This window comes from Crotalus tigris, unplaced genomic scaffold, assembly GCF_016545835.1.
Source record: "Crotalus tigris isolate CLP2741 ecotype Arizona unplaced genomic scaffold, ASM1654583v1 scf7180000017628.32516253702:7417878, whole genome shotgun sequence".
NCBI classification, from domain to species: domain Eukaryota; kingdom Metazoa; phylum Chordata; class Lepidosauria; order Squamata; family Viperidae; genus Crotalus; species Crotalus tigris.
In genome coordinates this window covers 957351-976128 of record NW_024096523.1, presented here as the reverse complement: position 1 = coordinate 976128, position 18778 = coordinate 957351, and positions in this window count along the sequence as shown.

Here is an 18778-nt window from a genome sequence, read left to right as displayed (position 1 = left end):
GTAAATGCGATACTTTTCCCGCGCCAGCACCCGCGCATGCGCACGGCGCTGGCGACAGCCTGTCTGGTCCCGGGCAGCTTTGCACTTGCCCGGGACTGCCTGCAAACGCCCGAGCCGTTTGCAAGGCTCGGGACATAACACTGATCTTGCCAACATAAGTGGGAGTTCAAATCAGCTGTCAGCACTCAACAAATCTGACCAAACAGTAGTCTATACTCCTGAGTCAGATATTATTTTTGCATTCTGCATGATGAGGCCTCTTCACAGTACAATGAGTGAATTTGTGCCAAGCTTACACTGACAGGGGTTGATCCAAATATTTACTGCTTTGAAGATGGAGATGAGGTAGAAGGCTATGAATAACACTTTTTGGTGCCAGCTTTGTTCTCAGTCTATCTTTGTGGCATTGGGCCTCATTTTCCCTCCCTCTTTGTACTACCTCTGCTAGTGCACTAACCCAGCATATGGCAAGCAAGATGCAACTCTGTTACAAGTAAATCCAGGCAAAGTAAAGGAGGCCCTGAGTGCCAAGACTGAATAGCTATCAGCCCTCTTGATAGCCAGAAAACAAGTGATCAGAAGCAGGAAAACTACATGATTTATGCAGGCACATCAGGCAGAAAGAGGTTTCTTCTCATGAGAGACAAGCAATCCACCAAGACAATGAAGGGAGGGGGTGTACTCTGCTAGATATTAGATAATTTGGAAAGTGTTATATTGTCCAAGAGAGAATATTCTTGTACTTTATTTTATTCTATTAGAAAAATAAAGCAGTTTCCATTATTTTAAATGTTAGCAATTAGAGCAGATGGACAAATCTTTTATATATATATATATATATATATATATATATATATATATATATATATATATGAAGTTTCTCAGACAGATGTCTAATTGATTAGACCTTGACATTTTTTAACTGCTATACTGCAGTTTTGCTTTTTACAATCTCTTTTGCCTTGCAGCACCCAACTAGGGGCGTTAAGCAGGCTCAAGTCGCAACTGCAAAACATTACAAATCCAAATTTCTTTTTCTGACAAAGAATTAAAGAATTAAATTGGGAGACTAAGATGGCCATTTCGAGCTCATTCTGCTCTCGTCAGTTAGCCACACCCTTTATGGGATTCAAACCTGTCATATATATGTTTTCTGAGGTTTTCGCGGGTATTTGTATGTAGGCATTTGGTTGTTCGGGTTTTCTCCCACGTAAAATTGGAAGTGTCTTGGCGACGTTTCGAAGAAGTCCCATTCGTCATCTTCAGGCTGGTGTTTTCAGCTTCGTGCTTCGAGCAGCAATGTGTGGTCTTAGCTGTTTCTTCCTTTTAACTGCCAGTGGGGGTATGAACTGATTGAGTGGGAGCTTGGCTGTGTTCTGATTGGGTGGAGGTGTGTTCTGATTGGTTAGGGGCTTGGCTGTGCTCTGATCAGAACACACCTCCACCCAATCAGAACACAGCCAAGCTCCCACCCAATCAGTTCATACCCCCACTGGCAGTTAAAAGGAAGAAACAGCTAGGACCACACATTGCTGCTCGAAGCACGAAGCTGAAAACACCAGCCTGAAGATGACGAATGGGACTTCGTCGAAACGTCGCCAAGACACTTCCAATTTTACGCGGGAGAAAACCCGAACAACCAAAGACCTACATACAAACACCCGCGAAAACCTCAGAAAACATATATATATATATATATACATATATATACATATATATATATATACATATATATATATATATATATATATATATATATATATATATATATATATATATATATATATATATATATATATATAGTTCTGGGAATGGTAAGATGGTACAGTGGCCATCAGCTTTTACGTGCTCTCTAAATTGATTCAGATTGACCTAAAATCTTAAATCACATATTTAGATTGAATCAACCTTGTTCAAACTTCCTCTTTGTCATAGCTGATTAAACACAGACCCAAATACAGTCAGAAATCTATTTATGAAATTGTGATTTGAAGGGCAAAAAGAGATCCCATTTGTGTGTATGTGTGTGTGTATGTTTGTGTGTGTACCCACACACCTTTATTCTTCCAATAATAACTAGAAGCTTACCTCCTGTTGGGAAGTTTAAAGTTCTATTTGTATAGAGGCAAAAAGATTGTTATTTCTGATAGGAATGTTCACATCTATGTGGTTAAATGTCTAGCATAGTACAGTTTTCATCAGTTTTCAGCTCTCCATTGTTCCACAGTTGTATCCAGTTGTAAATACATTAGTTGCACAATATATTTGGGGAGATGAGATGGAGATTTGCCTATTAATAGTAGGTAAGCTCTAAATGTTTCTCCAAACATAAAGCATAAAGTAATTCTTTGATTGTTGTGGTAGCACAGTGGTTAGAATTCAGTACTGCAACTCACTGCTCACTGCCAGGAGTTTGATCCTGACTGGCTCAAACTTGAATCAGCCTTCCATCCTTCTGAGGTCAGTAAAATAAGAGCCCAGATTGTTGGGGACTCTGTAAACTGGTTAGAGATTACTGTAAAGCACTATGAAGCAGTATATAAGTTTAAGTGCTATTGCTATTGCTATAGCAACACTTTTACAGTTGTAGGGTTTTTTTTTTTCATTTAATCTGCACATATGTGTATAATGATTACTGTTGGAATTCTGACACATTGACAACTATTCTATTTCCTGAAATATGAAATTTCATTAGCAAGTATTTACTTTAATCAGAGAAGTAGAATGCCATCATCAGAAACCTATGAATGTGTGTACATATTTCATTTTAATTATATGCAACCAGGTAAAGAAAAAATGAGATCAGAAAGGAATGAAATGCAAGAAATGTATACAGTGGTAACTATAACATTAAAACTTGCAAGAATATAAGATAATTAGAGTCACGCTTCAAAAGATAATGTTGATAAAAATATTTTCACTTTTTTGCCACATTAAACTAAGATAGCTCTCTCTGTAGAAAGACTCTGTTGGTTTATTTATTTATCAGATTTATTACCCTGACAGGGTAATAAAAACTGCTGAGACAGATGATAATGATCAAACCTAGTGGGATCCTGCTTCTTGTATAGGGGGAACCCATAGTTTCTTTCAAGAATTCCAGCACTACACCTTCTGAAGTGAAACATTGACAATCATAGAGGAGACAGGAGAAATCTGGATGCAAGAAAACAAATGGCTAAGTCATATCTGGGAGCATTCTATCTACTTTCTCTAAGTTTATAGGCCAAATTGATCTCAGAGAACATGGCAAAATATTACCTTGGGTTTTGCCCATGAAGAGTTAAGAAATTGGTGGATCTGAGTGACTTTATTGGCAGCACTCTTTGCAAATTGGTCATTTATATCTGTTTTTATTTTTACTTTCTTCTGTTAATCTTATGGACTAAAATTAAGTATACCATGTATAGATATATTTCCTAAAAGAAATAAATATGTAAATAAATATGTTATATAAATTTTCTCTAATCCCCTGTTGGGAGGAACTCCCCCGTTCGGTTCTTCCAGCCGGGATTCTCCTTGACAGCGCAGCGCAGAAGAAATAGATCGTGAAGCCAGCTACCAGAAAGAGGTTTTATTTCGAGGATCAGCGTTGAGTGACAATTCAGCTCGAGTCCCCGGCTAGCTAGACAGAGTGATCTTTAAATAGGGGTTTTTATACCCTTTTGTGGTTTCCAAACTTGTCATTTCTGATTGGTAACAAACTTTATCATTTCTGATTGGTAACAAACTTATCATTTCTAATTGGTGAGTTTGAATTTGCCTTTTCTGATTTGTTGGTCAGTGACTATTGTTGGTTAAATTTCTTTGCTAATCCTGCCTGAAAGGTGTTAATTACTTTATTGTTGTGTCCTGATTGTTGCTAGCTGGTTCCTCATTGTGTGTCAAGTGTTTGCAATTTAGCCTCAGGCTGCTGTTGACCCAATTTAGTTGGGGTGTTCCTAGATTATTTCTTGGTTGGGCTGGGGAGGGGGTGTCCAACTCTCATCACCCCAAAAGAAGTGCAGTAGGGAAAAAAAAGAATGTTTGTTGTTTATATAAACAGAGTACGTTAAAGAATATGCATTAGCTTTAAAATCACATTTCTTTTGCTCTATTCAGTTAATGCAGAGATAGTCAACATGCATAGCCCACCTATCACTGTAGTGATATAAAACTTGTACTCATTAGTGATTTATTACTGCAATGATGGCTGAGTGATGCTATAAATTGCTAATGCAGAAATGCTAAACAGTTACTGAAAATTGGCTGTACAGTTTCTGCCATTTTGAAGCAATAAATATAAAAAACACAGTATAAACTTTAAAATAACGTAAAAATAGCTTTTTCAAAAAATAATGAAAATAAAGACAGACTTTCCCCAAGTCTAGGAAAACATAAACAAAAATTCCCAGTTCAGTGTATTTGTTTCACCATGATAAGACCCTGAGGCTTTCCCCAAAATGTTGTGTGGCCCTCAGGCACAAAGTAATTACTGGTCCTTGAATGAATTAATAAGTGCCTAACAAGTCAAGCTGCAATGGAAAATTCAACTATAAGGCGAAAGTAAATGGAATAAATACCACTCACCAATAAGGACAGAGGTATATTAATTGCGCAGCACTGATGAAGTTTCACTGGCCTAAATCTCACTGACAGAATAAAACAAATAGTATGCCTATTACGAAGAGGATTTCTATGCCACAAAAAAATTCCATCCCACCACAGTCACTGGAAAATTCCACTACAAACTGTTCATACAATCTGAGTGGCTATGCTACTGACTCTTTCTCCTGCCATAAGAGCACATTAGAATTGTTCTGAAAACTGCAATCCCAAACATGCACCTGCTGGTAACTAAGCAGAGCCATCTACAGGATCTGACGCTTTGTCAAAATGAAGATGCAATTGTCTCTAAATGTGATGCAAACTCTCCTCATTTATATTTGCAGGTAACCACATGTTGGACAGACATTTTGGTGTAGTAATCAAGGTACCAGGCTAGAAACCGACACTGAATTGTAGTTCTGCCTTGGGCGCAAAGCTGGCTGGTTGACCTTGAGCCAGTCATTTTCTCTCAACCCTAGGAAGGAGGCAATGACAAACCACTTCTGAAAAACTTTGTCCAGAAATCTTCAGGGATTTGTCCAGACAGTCTCTGAGAATCAAACAGGATTACACAGAAGAAGAAGGGGGGGGGGAGTTGCATGTTCAGAAGAGCAAAGCTTGATTGTTATGGCATGATGCACATTTAATTTGACTCAGCCACAGACACCTCTGTGAACACAATGGGACTTCTTTTTTTCCAGTAAATTTTTTTTTAAGTTTCATTCATAAAAATAGAGAAAAAAATAAATGTTAGAAACATGAAAGGAAGAAAAAAAAGTGCAAAGAGAGAAAAAAGTGACTTCTTTCTTTTTTCAGTGCAGAAGAATACAAAAACAATACATCAACATTTTGCTATACATTTCACAACATATTAAATCATTTCTATAATTACAAATCATTTACTTGTCAAACTCAAACGTTTCTTTTTTTAGTTCTGAGCCGAAAAGTTCAAAACAATTTCCAAGCACAAATAAAACTAGATAGTTTTTTTTTATTTCAATTAAACCAGTCAGTTTCCCCATTTCTATTAACTCCATCACCTTTAAAATCCATTCTTCCATTTTGGGATATGGTATATCTTTTCATGTTTGCCATTTCATTTGACTCAGCCATAGACATCTCTGTGAACAAATGATACTTCTGAACAAACTTCCCCAGGACTGAGCTGTGCTGGAAAATGTTTTGTCATCCTTTCTGGCCAAAATATTCAACCAATAGCTCAGTTCAGATGATACTATTATTTCATTATTTACAGTAGTTATTGAACATTTAGTTATCGCACATGCCCTATACTACATTCCCATGACAGGGAATTATAATTTAGGAAGTTCAACAGGACTATGTGTGCCAAGGCTCAAGGATACTCAATCTTCCATCCTTCCGAGGTTGCTAAAATGAGGACCCAGACTGTTGAGGGTAATATGCTTACTCTGTAAACTGCTTAGAGAGGGTTTAAAAGCACTGTGAAGCGGTATATAAGTGCTATTGCTATTGCTTCTGGGCTGAAAGCCAATTACAAATCTCTTACCAGCCTTAAAACTGCATTTTGCATCTCTTTTTGGTACCATGTGTAAAGTACTATATTTTTCAACAACAGATTCAAAAGTCTAGAACCACAATAATGCATAATAACTACATGAAGCATACTATTTCAATCTCTCAGTCAGAATGAAAAATAATACATATGTAATGGCTTTCGAGGACCACAGGTTTAGATGTTGCTGAAAGCAGAATGGAAGCAAAGCAATGTTCATAACTAATATTTAAGTCAAGTAAATGGCCCACATCTAAAAAATAGGAAAGGCATTCCTATCAATTAAATTGATGAATAATTTGGGTTAAAAAAGGTTCACAAGAATTGACTAAAGAGCAGGGTTTTTTTTTGAAACATTTAAAAATTACATTTCCAATCATATTATTTATAATGTGAATTGTCAAGGTAGTAATCTCAGGAAGATTCATCAGGGAACGTAGGCCAACACGACAAAAGAGTTGAGTGCTTTTTCATTTTTTATTCACTTGCATTCTGCTAGCCCCACCTCACTTATCACAAGGTAAGATTCACACCTAATGCATTGTGTTTAATACTGAAGTCTGGTGAAAAAAAATCTTAGTCTTTCCTGTGGAAATAGCTCAGGCAGAAAGTTCAATTTCCTGACTAGAAACCACTTTCAGTTTTCAAAAAAAATGTCAGCAGCATTTCATTCTTTACATTGTTATTATTATTTTGAAATTCCAGAAAGAACAGTTGTTTCCAGCTATGAATGAATGAATGAATGAATGAATGAATGAATGAATGAATGAATAAGCTCCAACAGCTAGAGGCTGCCTCTTTCCTTTCAGTCTGTTGATATTATCCTCACCCCTTCAATAACAGCTCTTCTTATCCAGAACTATAGAGTACTGTTGTTAGGCCTTCTTGAAATTAGAATCACATTTATGAGAACAGCTGAACTTGGGAATTTTTGTCTTCACAATGATAAAAATATCTGATATATAGCTTCATGTTGTTTTTTATTGTATAACACCTCCAAACAGCAAAAGCAGAACAATTGACAATACAAGTAAATGTAATGTATTGTAAGCTGAGAAACCACTGAACTATTCTATTATTTTCCAAGTTTAGCGGATGCCACTTTCATTTGACAACAAGATACATATACATATATGTATATGCATCTACACCTACATGTTCATGTACACCATATATATGTACATGTACATATACATATAAACAATGTATAAGGTGACATTATCAGGCTTTGAATGGAAATAGAATGTCTTGACATTTGGTAAATAAGGTCAAATAGAGAATGAGAGGGGGGGGGAGGGAGGGGAAAGGGAAGGAGAGAGGGAGGGACAGGAAGGCAGCATGATGTAGTAGTTTATGCATTGGTTTATGATTGCATAGACCCAGGTCCAAATCTCCTCTTAACTGTGGAAGTGCACTGTGTGAATTAGTTCAGTTAGTCTGTCTCAATCCACCCTACTTCATGGTGTTGCTACTGCTGTGAGAAAATGAAGGGAGACTCCAATGTTAACTTACTTAGAGAAAAGATGGGATCATGTTAATAGGATGCTATTGTATTGATCACCTGAGATATACACCTTTAAAATTTCCCTATTTCTGACCTGTCACTTTCAAGAGATAATGCATCCTTTACTTATAAGAAAATTCTATACTTTGTATTTTTAAAATATAATAAAAATATTATAAAAAATATAATAAAAAAGTATAATAAAAGCAGCTTTTCTACCATGATGGGTAGCAAAGGCACAAGCAACTCAAAGATAGTTTTGCATTTAGTGGTTACATTTGCCATTATCAAAATTGCATGCAGAGATGTGAGAGAGTTCAAAAACCAGTCAAATGAGTGCTGCGTGGAAGGCACAGAGAGCAAAAGAGGAGCTTTGGGTTAAATAATGGCACTAAATCATGTCTGCTGCCCATGATCAGAAAGGTAGGAATCAATGTTGTGCTCTGGAATAGCCATTTTCTCCTAATAAAATACAGACACCAATGTTTTGCCCGTTCATTCCAAGGAAATGTAATCTACTTACTGAAATCCCAGGCTTGTCTTGCAATATAGTGTGTCTGTTTGATAGAAGCAATATTCCCCTTCAACTCCTAAGATCAAAACACTCCAGTGCTGGCATCTATAGACTCAGTTGCCAGCTCAGCAGGGCAAATGTCTCTGTATCTTTCATTAGGAGGACCATCTGCAGTCTGCTACAAACATTTTTCTCAGCAAAAAACAGAGGTACTGATCAAGTATGGTAATAATAGTGAACTGTCTTTGAACAAAATGTGATTTTTTTTTCATGATTCAAGATCTCCTGGAATACTATCAGACTAGACAATTTCCGAATAGTTTCCAAGAGTCCATTATTCAAAAAGGCCTTGGAATATATACTGGTATCCCAGAGCTCAGGTCTAAGATGCTTTGGTTGACATAAGATACTTTAGTCCATTTATGTTATGCTTCAGGCTTAAAACACGCAGTGTATTGATCACTTGAAACATATTCTGAAACTAGAGAAGAAAAAGCTGGTTCCGTTGGAATTGTCAGTGGCCTTTGATACTGTTAAAAGATGCCTTCTGAATTTGGTGCCCGCATATATAGTATTGTTCTGTGTGTGAATGTAAGTGGATCTATATGTATTGGATATGTGTGTATACATAGAAGCACACATAATGTCTGTCTGTATATCTATCTATCTATCTATCTATCTATCTATCTATCTATCTATCTATCTATCCATCCATCCATCCATCTATCCATCTATCCATTTATCCATCTATCATCTAAGATCTATCTATTCATCCATTAATTTATATATTCAGGTTAATAAGAAATGGAAGTTGAACTTGTACACTCAGGTTTGAAGTTTGGATGTATTAAGCCTCAATTTTGAATGTTTAGATTTCTCAAGTATTTGCAGGTATCCTCATCCATTGTATGAGATTACCTATTTTTCCTCCTAGGTTTATTCTACAAGGTCCAGGTCAGAATTCTTTCATCAGATTATTAATGGACATGATTAAACTGCATGTAACTTCCTCATTAAAGAAATCTTCTCTCTTAACAGATTAGTGTTGGGCTATGAAGTCATATAAGATGTGATGCCAAGCTATTTAAATGTCTTATGCTCCCTAACTTGCTTTTTGGGTTTTAAGATCTAGAACAGGGGCTCTTTAATTCCACCATCAAAAATGGCATGACTAATGGGATAAGGCAGGACTTGTGCTTCATAGTTCATTTCAAACTAGACCATTCTCAAGCTAAGAAATGAGCCTCTCTCTTTCTCTGTAATCCCCAGGCTGTTATTCAAACATGTATTTCTTTAAACAAACCCTTATATGCATGGTCTGGTTACGTTTTAAATTAATTTTTGCTTTTTTTTTTTTTTTACAAATTTCCTGCTTTAGACACCATTCATTACCAGATATACAGAATAGATATCCAGTAAATAAAATAATAACAATTAGACACTAGTTGCCACCTAATCCTGAAATTTAAACTCAAGATTTATTCTGGACCAAAATGAAGCAAGTCATTGGCCTATCTAATTCAATACATTTCCAGAGCCTTCAGGAAGCCCTACTCTGAAATGCCTGGGAGTAAATCTGGGAATGTTTTATCACCATGCTACTAACTTTAACTCACTTTCATATTGGTATCAATACACTATGATAAAGCAAGTTTTTATCCAGAACTCAGCCCAAATGGAAACCCTGTACTGTATCTATAGCAGAGGTCCCCAACCTTTGGGGCACCAGGGACCAGTTCCGTGGAGAGAGGGTTTTTTTCGTGGACCGGAAGGGGCATGGTTTCATGTACTGTCTGCATCCCATGGATGGGGCTTTGCTTGTTTGCTCAGACTCGTTTCTCACATGCCACAGCCCAGTGCCAGTCCACGGATCGGGGGTTGCAGACCCCTGATCTATAGGACACAATAAAAATATATTATGGACTCTTATGGACTCCAACTCTTTGGAAAGAATTACAAAAATGCATCTTGCTAAGGTTATTTTATTTTCAAGGGTAAATATGAGAAATCTCTGTTTCTTCATGAATAGCAATAGCACTTTGGCTTATATACCATCAAGGCTTTTGCAAGGTATGGATACATTTTCTGGTGAGTTCAAAAGCAGCCAGATCTGCTTTTTTTGTCGATCCTTACTGAAATAATATGGGATTTGAAGAGAGAATTGAGCAAAAAGAATGGAAAAAAGCAGAATAGGAACATTAGTAAGGAAATGCTGAAGAAGCTGAACAAGAACATAAAATGCATTGCCACTCCAGACCACTGCCCAAGAGATCTTTAATACCTTCTCTACATTAAGAAAAGAAGAGCTCATAACAGTAGGAAAAAACATTTTCAGGGAGCCATGACTGTTATACTCCATTAAATAAGATTTGAAAGCTTTTAATAGAGGCAATTCCTGGATAAAATAGCTAGCCAGCTAGCTAAATAGACAGATAGATGATAGATACATTTTGACATTCTTTAAAATGTGCCATGTATACCTCACACTGAAATCGCAGTTACTCAGCTGTCTAATTTCAAGTTCAGTATTAAATTAAAAGGCTGAGATTTCCCTGGTCACATAAATAACAACAGAGATATAGAATGATAACATCAGGTGTGGCAGGAGCCAATGACAGAAGATCAAAGAGCTTCTGTAGATCACAAAATAACTATATTTTTACCTTAATTGGCAGCTTCTTTGCCTCATTATCCAAGGGGATTCACACTAGTTACAATAATATGTAACTATAAAATGTGATGATGTAACTCATGTTGGATAATGTTAATTCAGAGCTAGGGTAGTGAATGTTTTCTGAGATATTTTCCCAGAACCAGTTCTTGATATGCAATGACAATGTTATTGTTACAAAGAAAGCATTTTAAAAAGGCTCAGATGCAACTGTTAATTAAAGCTGCAAAGGAGTTCATTTCAAAGTGCTATATACTGAGAGTTGAAGTTTGCATAAATTCTATGCAGATCCTTTCATTCCTACTCTTGTAAAAGAAATCACAAACCTCAGAAAAAGTAAAAAAAAAAGGTGAAAGATATTTTAAAAACCATTTTGTTTTAGTTTCATCACTGTTTATTTACCATTTCATAATCCAATTTCTTTTTCTTGTACACGTTAGCCATTTGGTATACCCAATTCTGTTCTGGCCATCTGAATTATTATTCTTTGGTAAGGTTCTGAAGATCAAAATACATTAAATTGGGATACTTAAATACTTAGGTTCTATAGGAAATAATTTCTCCCTTCCAGAGTCCCTCTCACATTCCTAAAAGCTGACACCTTGCAGCCAACAGGTTTTTTTCAGCCCATGACTATAGAAATGTCCTTATACAGGGAAAAAGTTGTTAGGATCAATTCTTTGCCTGTCATAATAATTTAAACCTGCAGCCATTTGGCACTAGTTTTGAAAGAACATCAAATAACTTAATAAAAATGCTTACCTATGGCCTGTCCTTTTTCTTTCTTTTTAAATGTCAATGCAGAAAGCAATACCACTGTGTGCTTCAGTAATAAAATCTGCAGTAGTAGTATATTTTCTTCCATGGCAAAACCCAGGAAGCAATAACTCTTTCTTTCTTGGAAAAAAAAAATGAGGCATGTCCTCATTTTTGCACAAGACAAATAATTTCAAAAAATGTCTGTCAAATGAAACGAAGCATTTTGCCTGGCCAAATGTCTATTTTTAGATGATAAAATTTAAATGACTGAGCTTTCAACCCAGCAAATAAAAAATGTAAATCAACTTTGATACTTTATGCTATTTATTCTTGCCTAGTACAAATGTTTAAACCAAAAAAGAATTTAAGACACTTGCTATTTCAGATTGCTACACATTTAGTTTACTTTCCTGAGGGCTGATTCTTACAACTAAGACTAAACAGCAAGCTATGAGTCGAGTGACAGTTTCATTCTGTTAAGTTAATGCAGCAATTGCATTATTACTTCATCACATTGCACTCACTATTAACATTTTGTCAAACAAGTTAACCAGAATCTCAGCATAAGAAAAAAATATATACCGCTGTATATATATACCGCTAGGCTGTTAGTTGGACAATATTGGAAGAAGGATTCTTTGCCTACTTTGCAAGAGTGGTTTTATAAAGTTTCTTATTTGGCGGAAATGGCAAAGATTTCGGCTTTCTTAAAGGAGCAATCTCAAGAGAAATTTTTTGTTGTATGGGAAAAATGGATAAATTTTATACAATATAATTTGGATATGGAAAAATATCATTTAGCATTCTTATAACTTGTATAGATTGTTTTTTCTTTTCTTTTTCCGTCTCTTGTTTTTTCTTTTTTATTTTTTTTTCTCTTTCTCTCTCTCTTTCCTTCCTTTCTTTTTTTTCAGTATTTTTTTATTATTAATGTTTATATATATTTTATTATTATAAGATGTAAAATTTGTTTAGATATTTTAAAATTTTAGATAAGCCTATATTCAGTTCTGGGAAGTTCGGGGAGGGGGGAGGGAGGGGTGGGCTTGGGAGGGATGGGGTGAGGGTTGATTTTTTTTTTGGTTGTATATTTGTAAAACTTTTAAAAATTTTCAATAAAAAAAAAAGAAAAAATATATACCAAGCACACATGTGATAATTTTTACAACATCCTCAGAGGAGGAGGAGGAGGGGGAAGAGGAGGAGGAGGAGGAGGAGGAGGAGGAGGGAAGAAAGAAATTATACCAAGCTAGTTTTATTTATTCTATGATTTTTTTAGAATACATTAATATTTTCAATATGGTGTATATTTTTTAAAAAATGTGAGCAGTGTCATAAAAGATCCACCAGGCAAATTTCCATGAATTTCCCATTTCAGTTATTGATATTCTGTCTTTTCAGGAGTTTCATTCTCAGCTGAAGCAATAATGCACCATCTGAGGGAAAAATATACATCAAAAAAAATTGGAAAGGTATTTGTGTTATGATTGTAGTTAGGCATTTTAAAAAAAATCCAAAACTAATTGGGAAGTACCAATCATAGATTGGTCACTCAGAATTTTGTTTTGTTTATACAAAACAAAATGTTTGTTCTTTTCCTCTACTTTTTTCTGATTTATAGAAACATGTGCATTTTAGTATGGGTTGTGATGCCTTAAATAGGCTAATTCTTATCACGATTGGCATGCCATTGTTCTTGGACACTAAGTAGATTTAAAAAAAAAAATTCTCATGCCATCCGGAATTGGAACTCAAGACTTAGGAGACAAACCTATTTGAATCAAGAACAGGTTGCTATGCATATTTAGAAGAGATAGACAGAATACAGGTACTACAACTGAACTCAAAATTGGTATCAGTCTTCATAATTTAGCAAAAAGATGAGAATTAAGCATGCATGCAAAGCTATTTTAGATCTTAACATTTGTTATGCTAGTTACCCACATATGAGATATCTTGTTCTTTGTTTCTGGACAAGTTTGCAGTCTGGCTGCATTTATAAGACGTCTTCAGCATAGCTGGATCAAAAATATATCAGTATGATTAACAATAATACAAAGTACACAGTATCAGTTGGAATATATAGAACTAAGAGTTCCCCTTCTTGTCTTGAGAATCAGCTCCATTTAACCCAGCAAGACTTACCTTTGAGTAAATAGTCAAAGGAATGCAACATACATTTTCTGCTTTAAGTGGTGTTAAAATAACCACAGTTAACTTTACTGGAAGGTTAATAAAAGACTTAAAGCTAAATGTTGTTCAGTAGTACATTTATAACTGTAATCAGATGTGCACGACATGAGGAGAAGTTGCTGGAGAATGCTTTTGAAGGAAGGTGGCATCATTGATCTGACATGGCCTCTTTCTCTGCGAGTCCAATCATAACCAACAGGTAATTGATCTGCAATTCTAACCTCTTTACTTTCTATGAATAATTGCCCAGCAATAGTAACATTTATTTTCTTTCGACAACATAATTGCATTATACCTAGTTAGACTAAGATTTTTAAATCAATATTTCGATAGGACTTTAAGAAGATGCGTTCTTTTAGTAAAAGCCACAAAAGATCTATGTAACAGAAAAGGTATATGCGCACATCAGTGATGTTTTAGTGCAATTAAAATTAATGCAAATATTATTAATTAATAGTAACGACTAGGGGCAATTTTGCTAACAAATGTTATTCACCTTATTTCTGAAAAAGAAGCAGCTCATTAAGAACTTAGGGATTGCCTAGCTTTAGCTTCCTTAGTACTACTGATATTCTGCATAAAATTTGAAACAATACCAGCCATAATAATGGAAAGTTTTCCGTGCAAACAAGGAAATAAGTCATCTATCATGTTGCAAGACTGAAACTATAGCCATATTGTTTGTAGAATCCACAAATTGGTATAATTATTCCCCTGGCATGGATTGATATTATCAGCAGAAGACATCTAATTAAGCCCTTAGGAAAAAAGTATGGATTAAGAAGACTTCTCCATTTTGGTCCACCTGGCTGTACTTATTCCTTTTCCACCCCTTTTCCTCTGCACCAAGAAAATTGCCAGAATGAGCATGGAAACTGCTAGCAGTAGTATAACCTAGTTTACTGAAACACTATGGCTATATGGACATTTGAGGAAACTATGCCAGAAACACCATCCTCAATATGTCCATTTGATAAATCCCAAATTTATCACAAGAACAAGCCTGTTTCTCTGGGTAAAAAGAAGAATGGACAAAAGAGTAAAAAAAAAAAAAAAAAAAAAAGGATATGGAAAGTAAGGAAAGAATGAAATATTCCTTCCACTACTTCTCTGCTTCCAGTTGCCTCTTGCTAGAGATAGACAAGAGTAGATTAGGATGTTATGATGTGACTTCACTGTAATATGTAGTTCATGCTTAATAATTTGAAACAGGTATGTGACTTATTTTGGAAAGAAAACAAAACTGACCCTTAAAATCTGAGTATGAACTTTTGAACAAGCAAAATTTAAATGTCCTAATAGTTTTCAGAAGGCTTACCAGAAAGTTAATCAAAAAGTAAGTACCATTAAGAAGGCCCTCCAAATGAATGCATAGCAATAAATCCTTCCTCAATATTGTTCAAACAAGTAGTATACTAGGAAAAGAAGAATTAATTGATAAATATGAAGTATCTACCCAGTACCCAGTACCTTGGAAGGCCAGATCCTGAAGTTGAAACTCAAGTACTTTGGCCACCTAATGAGAAGGAAGGATTCACTGGAGAAGAGCCTAATGCTGGGAAAGATTGTGGGCAATAGAAGAAGGGGACGACAGAGAATGAGATGGCTGGATGGAGTCACTGAAGCAGTAAGTGTGAATTTAAATGGACTCCAGAAGATGGTAGAGGACAGGAAGACCTGGAGGAATGTTGTCCATGGGGTCGCAATGGGTCGGACACGACTTCGCAATTAACAACAACAACAACATCTACCCAGTGAAAAGGTTGCCTGTTCTATCTCTGCAAGATTAAATGTATAGGTATGTTTTTCTCATTTTGGGGGAAGGTAATTTTCCTGAATTCCTGCTTCAGATATATCACAAATCCTAAGTATGGGGAATATTAGCAATATTAAGGAAAATCATATTGTAATGATAGTAGCCCAGGAACCTTGGTGAAGAAGATGGTATCTTGTTGCACTTGTATCTGTAGCATGAGAATTTCAGTGGAAATAGGAAAATAAGAGTTTCTGCCCAAGTGTTTTGAGAATATCTGAATGAACTAACAACACTATTTTCTGCTCTTATATAATTATACAAATGTATGTTCACAGTTAATTGTAAAATAATGTAACTGTTACTGATTTGATAAATGTATTATTAAATACCCTTAATTTTATAAACTATGTCTTTATTTAAACTAATTTGAATTGTTCTTTCTACCTCCTGAACTAGAGAAGGTGATGTCCATACATCATTTTGCTAATCCACAGTGCAGTGTGATTTTGATCCAGCATGCTGTATTAAGTCATCCATTAATATTTGGTAATATGCGTGAGTCAGGACACTATAATTTGTTCAACAAGCCAGTAGTTTAAATTTCCTGGATTACTATTATGCATGAATAGAGAGTCTTTGATGTATACTGTCTTGACTTTTTCCCCCCTCCCTTTCCTTCTGTCCTCTTTTTATAAAGGCAGAAGTAGATTTTGTCCATATTTGAACAACTCATTCTCCACTTCAGAAAACCTGCCCTGCTAAAGATGTAATATCTTAATTAAGCTCAAAATACCTTTAAGTGGGTATAAAATATCTCCAAAATGTTTAAAATATAATTTATGCACCTTTTCAGTTTCTTCTTGAACTGCTGTGGTGTGAAAAAAAGAATCAGTTTCATACATTGCTCTTGCCATTCAGAGTCTCTTGCAAAAGGATCTCTGAAGGAGCAGCATATAAAGCTCAGATATCTGCTAAATTATGCCTATCTGTGCCTTTGGTACATCTAAGAAAATGGTGTTAAAGGTAATCTCTGGCAGGTTTTGCAAATTCAGGAGAAATCTCTTGTAATAACCTATGTACCAGGAAGCTGCTTTAAGTAAATAGAAGACCTTTGTGAGTGGCAATGAGCTAAATTTGATCAGCACTTACCCATCTGCATTGAAAACTGAAAGCTGCAATCATTCATTTAATCTTAACAAAGACCTAAGATATTTGGCCACAAATGTTTTGGTTTGAAATTCATTTTCAGTGCAAGAAGATGTCCGTTGATACTTATCATAAAAAATCATATTTTATATTAAAATGAAAATATCTACAAATTAAATATTAGCATTAGTTGATTTAATGAATATAAGAGTTACATCAGTGAAACGTCTAAATCATTCTCATTGCTCTTATAACGTAATTTTGCAAATTCTGAATAGAATTGCCATTTCCTAAGATTAAAATGAGAAATACTATATCTGTCTAGGGTAATAAATGACTGAAATGCCTCTGTTAACATCAAAATCCCATAGCGTGTTCCAGTCATTGTTTTTGAATCTCTGAGCCTGATTAGGCCATGTAGTCTATAATAACCCTGAGAGTACTGAACATATGTTCCAAGGAAATACTGTCAAGAAAAAGGAAAGGAAGAAAAAAACACACAACTACTTCTAGGTAATCTCATTTATCTCTGTCACCCTTAATACACACACTCACTTATTCAGCAGTTACGCAGAAAAATAATATATCTTGCTTATTATAATATTTTTGTTAGAAATGGTGAGCTTAACCTAGCTCTAATGAAATCACAAAAGTAATCCATCATTTATCTCAGTTAAGTTCATATTCCATTTAATAATTAACTACCAAATGGAAACCCATGTTCCGTGCACGCAAAATCCCTTTTTACACACCTGGTCTGTAGGACCACATATACAGCTGGGCCTGACAGCTGGGTTATATAACTGTGGATCTGCTGATTCTATATCTGAGAATAAGAAAGTTCATCTGACATTAGGAGAAGCTAAGGTATCGGAGGTATCATATTTTCAACAGTGAACTGAAAAAAAAGGAATAATTTGTTTTACATAGCATACTGTAGTTTCTCCAAATAAGAATGAATTGAAATGACAAGCTGCAATATTTTCCTAATTTACAAATCACAACTTATGTTTGGTTCAGCTATAATAGAAGACTGTAGTTTACAAAACACCAAAAGTTGTTTATTTATAATCAGCTCTTTGCATGGATCACAAAATAATTCAAAGAGGAGGGAGCTATTGAAGGTGCAGTAATAAAGTAGCACAAGGAAAAAAATAATACATAAAAGTCACAGGAACATAAAATTCAGAATTAGATTGTCACAGTCTAATATGCCAAATAAAAATGCATTTACCTGTAATAAAAAAAGGAAAAGAAGAAAGAAAAAAGAAAGAAAAAAGAAAAAATAATAATAACGCTGTACTCTGCTCTGGGAAGTGAGGGGGGGGAGAGTTGAGGGTGGGAGGGTGGGTGAGTGGGTGGGTAATGATAATATAGTCATGGTAGTTTATAGAGAGGTGCCGCTTGGGCATCTCCCCTATGCTGCGTTCATGTGTGTGAGAGGGATGAGAGGGGAGGAAGGAGCAGGGAGGAAGTAGGATGGTTAGAGGAGAAGGGGAGGGGAAGAGAGTAGGAGGGGAGAAGAGAAAGAGGAGGGAAGTAAGGAAGGATTAGAGAGGGTGGACGCAGCCTGGGGGTACCAATGGTTAGGAATTTATTTTAATTGAATTGTATTTTGTATGAATAAATGGAAAATAAAAAACTTTTTATTAAAAAAAATTTACCTGCACTGGGATGGCAGCAATATGTGATGTGAGGAAAGGCATACTGTAAATTAACCACTGCTGAAAATTAAATTTCATTAAAGGAGGAATAGGAGTTAGGAGCAATTATGCAATAAACCAGGGATGATCCAAAATCTGAATCAACTGTCCATTTAAAGGATGATGCAGGAAATAACAATTCTACTCCCACCCCTTGCGAAGGTTGGGGAGGTGGTTAAAAATCACATTATTTTCTTTCTTTTTATAAATATGCTTTAAATGGCTGCAGAGCATCAAGGATATACTAAGTGTGACATTTCATTTAAAATAGTTAATGGTGTTTTTACCTAGGCAGTCACTCACCACTGGTTTTTGTGGTAAAGGTCTTCATAAATAATGTGGTTTCTCTTTTCATTTTGCAATCTGACAAAATGAAAATTGAGATGCTGTATATCAGGTAGATGCTTGCAT